Genomic DNA, 7,921 nt, shown 5'->3' with positions numbered 1-7,921 from the left:
TGAGTCACTGAGGCAGAATCTCCAAGGGACTCTTGGCGACTTTTGGGCTTTCGAAGACTTGGACTATAAATAGGCAGTTGTCTCGAATGGGCCAACCTTACGTCTTTCTCCCGAAGAGCTAGAGTCATCCGGAGCACCCGAAGAGTCTTTCAATTCTCTCAGAAACATATGCTGCTTTTAGCCCCGAAAACTATCAGTCTCTAGAAGACTTGTGCTCCTGAAGACTACTTTTTTCTTTCCAAAAATCAAAGACTTTGAGGTAAACACCCTAATGGCGGCTTCCTTGGGGCATTGCTTTAGCCTAGGTTTCTTTTACCTCTTTTGACATTTTTTTGCTCATCTTATTTTTTATACTCTGAAAGTTACACACATATTAATAGAATGGGCATTCTTTTGGGGGGATGTAATGACATTTGATTTGCTAAATGCATGGACCTAACATATGCATGAATCTTGTGTATGTATGTAACACAAATAATGAGACACCCAGAACTTAAAAATATGCTTAATAATAATAATATTCATACAAACTTCAAGGTTTAGTGCATAAATACTTGAGAAACAAGATTTTATAAACTTATATAAGCTTTAAGGACATACAATACCACGATTGTGTACATATAACATAAGAGGTCAATACTGAAAGTCTTTCTTTTGACAAAAGAGAGAAAATAAGATTTCAATTCTTGAGAATTCCTTTTAACGAGCCACCACGCTTCACGTCCATACTTCGATCTCCTCATTCATGATTATCTTAGGGAAAAAACATAAGAGGCTGAGATTACGCAAATCTCAGTAAGTACATATGAACCACAAATGTGTTTTAAAACATGGCATAACATGAACTTGTAACATGAACATGAGGAGACATGATATGATCTACCAACTTGTCGTGGTAAGAACCTACGTGTGTAGCGCTACTAAATCCCAGTCCCGTAACTTGCTTGAAACATGACATGAAGGACCACATAAACATGATTTCCATGAGTTAAACATGTAGATAGTTCATATCATATTGTACTTACCTTCAAACTTGGTTGGAAGAAAAGATAGATCCTTCCATTTGATCCTCTCAATTTGGCATGAAATCACCTCAAGACTACTTGAAATGATTTGTAAGCAAACCTATGGCCCTATTTATAGACCTCCCGGGCCAATCACACGTCGCCACCTTAGGGGGTCATCATGAAGCCTCATCTGCCATCTTAGGGGGGGTTAAAAAGTTTTATCTTATCTTAGAGAAAAATGATGTCATTGCTTACATCATGGGTTCGTTATTTGAGATCCGTAATCATGACTCTCAAATGGTTTAGTTGGCTTAGTTCATTACCCTAACGATCCAATTGCGAAGTTCTGAGAACTGCACCTTGGCCTGAACTTTTCGGGTAATTGCATTTAGACTCCCTTGCAACTTGAGTAATTACATTTAGACCTCTTGTAACTTGATTCTCGGGCCATTTTTAATTGCATTTTAATGCCTAGAGAAAGGAAAAATTATGCTAATACCCCAAGATTTTAGGTAAATTACACTTTTACCCGAACTTCAATATTTACGATTTTGCCTTGCATTCAGAAACTAAACTTTTGTCTCAAGACTTCCACAATCCCTTGAAATGTCCTATTTCCTCAAGTATCTCAATTTAAGAATCTCGAGTATTACATCATATTGGAGTCCAAAAATCTCGGGTGTTACAAATAAGATTGATGCAGGAATATAAAATGATTAAGTATGAAAAATGGTACCCAAATACCATTAGAGGCGTGCCTTCACCTTAGGTAGGGACTGTGCGTTAGATATAAACCCTTAAGACAAATTCTAGTGACACAAAGGTGCTCGATCTTGTAATTCTTTAAATGTTATTTAAATGACAAGTTTATGTTTTATTTAAATTGTAATATAGTTTAAATTAAACATATATATATATATATCCTTTAGTATAATAAGGAGTGGATACCATTATTAAGTGTTAAGAATATGCATAATAGATAATCTACAATTTGTTATACTATAAACATGTTCCTGGCCATAAAGTTCCTAGCCTGAATATTGGCAACTTTCAAAGACTATCACATTGTCTTCCTCCTTGTTCAGTATGAGATACTAAAAGATAAAGTTGGTGAGTCTCATTCCATTCTATATGAGATATAGAAGAAAGATAAGTGGGTGCTGGTTATAGGAATGAGTTTACTGAACGAGATTATTAACATTGAATCACATAGATTTTATCTCACGGGTTAATGATTCAATGTTAACTATAGATGTGAAACTAGTCCTTAGACTTGAGATGACATGGATATCTGTGCATTGGTGGATTAGGTTATCATAAATACTATATGGTCGTTCTAATAAGGGACGATTATACATATCTATGTGCCTAGTTCAAAGATGCATGAGGTATGTATGCATCATATATGGAATTTATCACCTTGAGATTTATGATGAGGATATCTTATGCTATCTAATAATCACTTGACGATAAATCATTGGCCAATGTAATATGATGATGGAATGTGTGTTCCATAATGGTTGTGTCATATTAGTCAAGATTGTTTTTGGATTTGATCATATGACGAGATTAAGAGATTTAACCTGTTGATCATGATCTCATATCTTGTCGGGATATAGGATGATAGAGGGATCGTATTATATGGTATCGTAATAAAAGGTTTACAATACCCACTTCACATTAAATTGGGTAATTATGACATATTGTTAGATGTCACTCATGATTTATAAGAATTAATAATTGATTAATTTTTGTTGCCAATTTAATTATGAACCCATAAAGTCTTACCCAATAATAAATCACTTTTAAAGAGAAGAAAAATAAATTAGTAATTATGTAATTACTAATTATGGTGTATTTATTTATTAGATAAATAAGAATAATTAAATGATTATATGGAGAATATAATTATTTAGTTATTAATTGGATCAGACTTTTTGCTAGCACATTAAACCCGGCCCAATGGCACCTAGGGTTTTCAATGACACTCTATAAATAAGACCATAAACCCTGAATCAAAAGAAAGTGAATTCAGATTCAGTTAGAAATTTTTTAAAAAAAAATTGTCTTCTTCTCTCAAGACTCTTGGGTCAAAATGGTTTCAAGTGGATCGACTCGGCATGTAACAACCCTAAGATGGGTCTAAGTGTTTTATTACTTAATTTCAGCTTAATGACATTTTAAATGTGGGTTTAAGTATTTAAAAATTTAATGATAAATTGCTTTGATGGCATAAAAATAATTTTAGATTGAATAATTTTATTTTATGGTTAGCGTGATCTCTTGTTCTCCCTCTCCATTCTCTCTTGCTCTCCCTCTCGTTCATCTCTTCTTCTTCCCCTTTTATACTTTTCATTTCTTGCTCTTGGTTGGAGTTCAAGTGGAGAGTTGCAGATTTTGTGAGTGTTTTGCATCTCTTTGAAGTAACACTATTTAAGACAAGTTCTACTTGCACTTAAATTTTATTTTGTGCAAGTTTCTTTTTCTCTCTTTTTCCATTTGATGCAAAATGATGTCTTCTCCATTGTGTTGAAATCATTTTCGGTAAAATGGCTTCTCTCCTTTGGTTGTAAATGTTGTATTAATTTCTTAGCTTGTGGGTTTTCCATTTGAGATGATTTTGGGTCTTTTTGAAATTCTCCATGGGGTATATTTCATCCCATATTTTTCATTCATGGAATGACAATTGTGGGTTAAGAAGCTAAATGATAGGGTTTTGGTGTGTTTGGTATTCATTTCGTATGTTTTTAGTTACGTGGAGTCGACTTATCTATGGGTTAAGTCGACTCGGCAGAGGCTTGTCATTGCAGTCATCTATCCAAAATCAAAAATATTTGAACTTACGGCCTATACCGATGCTGACTATAGTGGATGTAAAATTGATAGAAAAAGTACAAGTGGAAATCGTTAGTGACTTGGGCTAGCAAGAAACAAAACATCGTTGCATTATCCTCAACCGAAGCTGAATATGTAGCAACTAGTTTATGTTGCACACAAGTTCTTTGGATTAAGCATCAACTAGAAGATTATGGCATTCATTTAGAAAGAATACCAATCAAGTGTGACAACACAAGTACTACCCTATCCAAAAATCCCGTTTTTCATGCAAAAACCAAGCATATTGAAATCAAACATCATCTATTAAGGGATCATGTTCAAAAAGAAGATATTATTTTAGAATTTGTAGGTACAAATAATCAAATTGCCGATATCTTTACCAAGCCATTGGATAGCAAAAAGTTTGAACGCTTTAGATCATATCTAAGTTTGTTGGAAATCAAAGCCCAAGTTAAATCTCTATCAAAATTTGAATCTAAGTGTTTTTTTTTAGCAAAAGTTTTGAAACATTAGTATCATGTTTCGAAACATCCCCTATTCAAAAGTATCATGTTTCGAAACCTTATAAAATTCTGTTTCGAAATCAAAATTCTAGAGAGTTGTATTTCGAAACATGTTGTCCCATGTTTCGAAACATGTTTTCCAAAGAGTTTTATTTCGAAACATATTGTTCTATGTTTCGAAAAATCTTTTCCAAAGAGGTTTGTTTCGAAACATATGCATAGCATGTTTCGAAACATAAAGTCAGGATTATAAATACCCGATGCATTTCGACTATTCATTTCTTCCAAAATCTCTTCCTTGTTTCGAAACCCTAAGTTCCGAAACCTTTTTTTCTTGCATACCCACTTGAAATCTCTCTCAATCTCTCATCTTAATCTCTCAAATCAATCATGGTATGGACAAAGAGATCCGCCAGCAAACGTCAACACACCGAACATTCGCCGTCTCCTCCTCCCCAAGAGTTCAACGAGGACTTCCCTTCCACTCAAGCCCTCAATATCTACAACTTCTCATTCAAAACACACAAGGTAAACCTTGGTTATATCTTTGATTTAGAACTCCTAGGAGCAGCAAATTTTTTTATTCAAATGCTTACAATTCATTCGATGGCCATGAATACCCCAATCGCTTCAAAACTTTCATTAAAAATACTGAATTCAAAATCAACCCCCAAACCCTAGCTGATTTTTTAGATCTACCTAACAAAGGAGAAATATATACCCCTTACAATTTCAGTTCCTTAAATGCTTGTCGAGTTATTTCTAATAACCCAAACCTTCCTAAGAAATTTAAATCTCTGAAAAACCTATCGATTGACTTTCGCATCCTTCATCTCATAATCTATCAAGTTTTAAACCCTCGAACCGAAAATTTTGCAATGCTATATCCTGAAAACCTATGGTTTTTAGAGAAAATAATCACTAAGAAGGAAATCAACCTTCCTTCTATCATTTGTGCTAAAATGGTCAATTCCGACTCTCAAAAGAAAAAATCTCTTCCCTATGGATGTCTCATCACAGCATTCCTTCAAACTAAATTTCCTAACCTCATATCCTCATCTATTCAATCCGAAAAACAAATTTCTGTCTTCAACCATTCTTCCCTTCACAAAATAGGATGCGTTTATGATGAAACCAATCAAAAATACACCAAATTAGTCCATCGCCATCAACGCTATAGGTATGAAACGGACTCACAAGCTGAGCAAGAAGACGAAGAAGAAGATGATAATGAAGAAGAAGCAGAAGACGAAAAAGCTCATGCCTAGTCGCCTCCAAAGCTGGGTCATCCACTTGAGTCAAGCCTGATATGTTAGTATCGCTTCAGTCCACTATGGCTGAAGACTTTGCCTCCATGACTTGGAGATTTGATGATGTTTTGGCTATACAAGCTTCTTTCGGGACTCAATTGCAATCTTTAAACGACAAGGTCAACGAAAATCATCGCCAAACAAAAGAGTATCTTGACAGTCTTAGGGATTAGATAGGGAATTTAGAAGAGTTGTTAGCAAGCCATCCGAGGCTTAGTTCCCCAAACCCCTAGATTTTTGCTGATTTATATGTTTTGTAATTAACTATCCATGTATCGCTGTTTTGGATACTTTTTGCAAGTACTAACTATTTGATGTTTGTGGAAATGAATTCCCATCTGTTTACATTTACCTACTTTCATGGATGTTATACTATCTCTTCAAGGGAAGAAAATACTTTGTTTAACTTGATTATCATATTTTTTGCTTATGATAAAAAGGGGGAGAAAATTGAGAAAATGTATGATGTATGCAATGTTTGCTTAGTATAAATTGGTATCAAGCATGTTCTCCTATGTCCAAGTTAAGAATTGGTATTGAGAACTTATCTCTAAAACACTAACTCTTGTATCAAGAAAACCTTTGTGTTATGTAGTTTCAAAAAAATACAAAAGAGGATGTGCCACTTCAAAGGTTTGTTCTTCTATCTCCGATATTAGTTTAAGAGGGAGTTATGTGTATATTAAGTGCATATTGGTTTTTCAAAAGGTTTTCATCATTATCAAAAAATAGAGGGAGAATTGTTATATCATATTTTTTGATATATGAGAAAATGTGTTTGATGAAAAACCAACCTTAAAATGAAAAATCTTTTTGAAAAACTAATATTTCGAAATAAGTTTTTTTATATTTCGAAACATGCATGATTAGTGTTTTGGCCTGAAAGTTCAAATGTTAGAAAAATCCAAGATTCATGCATCATGTTTCAAAACTAACTTTCCATGTTTCTATATATGTTTCAAAATGTTTTTTGTTAAGGTTTCAATGTTTGCTAAGTTTATATGTTGTATTTCGAAACCTGTTTGAAAAACAAGCATATGTTTCGAAACCTATATAGTATGTTTCAAAACCTCTGTCATCTCTGACAGTAGAGTATTTAAAATCTATGTTTAACATGTTTTGAAACATGTTTCTGAAGTATGTTTTGAAACCTTCATATCATGTTTCGAAACAGCTAACTATGTCAGCAGAATATTTTGAAAAACTGTTATGCTTTTGCACTTTCTTTCAAAAGCTATTTAAAAGCTTACTTTTTGAAATAATCTCCATACCCTGATGTTTTAATTTCAAATCTTTTTTTAAGTAGAGAATAAAAAAAAATCATTTTATTTTTAAAAGAAGTCTTCCACTCATTCTGTCTCTTGGTGCATAACCAGCTGTAAAGGCTGGATGTTTCAAAACATGGTATGTATGTTTCGAAACCTCTGTGTAAAAATGTGATGTTTCGAAACCTATAACGTGTGTTTCGAAACCTACTTTTTCATCTTGTCTCTAACGGTTATAATTAGCCAAAACTCTACCTCTTTGATATATATATATATATATATCAATTCCTTGAAGATAAAAAGCACCTCTTACAAGCATACACAAGTTTACACATCTATAAGAGATATTTTACCACAAGCACAAGCAAATGAAACTCTTTCAACAAGTTCCCAAAGAAGATCCATTCAATTAATCTTTGGTGTGCATTGTAGTGTGAAAAGGAAAAGTAAACTGAAACCGAAGCTCTCATCTTTTCAAGCTCTCATCACTCCATACCAATAGGTTTGTAATAACTATTTGGTAAGATATTTAAATACATTCAAATTGTTGGATTGTAAAAGATAAGTGTTATTTATCTCATTGTGTAAGGTTTGAGTTGAGCCAGTAAATACTCATTGTATAAGGTTTTAGGGTGAACCGTGGTAAAACCCTTGATGTCGTTGATCGTTAGTGAAAGTGATTGTGTTTCCAAATCCTTCAAGTGGGTAACCTTGAAGGTAATGGAGTAAACGGGTGTCGAACCACTATAAATTTTGTGTGCACTTGATTTCTCATTCTTACTTGTTATTATCTTTGTTCGTGCTTTCAAAATAATTATTTTTCAAAAGCTAAAGGAGTTTCGAAATTAGCAAAACAGAAAGAAAGGTTTCAAAACAGATCATAGTAAGTTTCAAAACGTATTTAACAAAAAGGTTTATTTCAAAACATACTTCCTCATGTTTCGAAACATAGTATACTGCATGCTATAAGTTTTTTAATTTATCTAAAATTTACCCAA

Source organism: Diospyros lotus, chromosome 12 (genome assembly GCF_014633365.1).
Source record: "Diospyros lotus cultivar Yz01 chromosome 12, ASM1463336v1, whole genome shotgun sequence".
Lineage (NCBI taxonomy): Eukaryota > Viridiplantae > Streptophyta > Magnoliopsida > Ericales > Ebenaceae > Diospyros > Diospyros lotus.
This window is presented reverse-complemented; position numbering follows the sequence as displayed.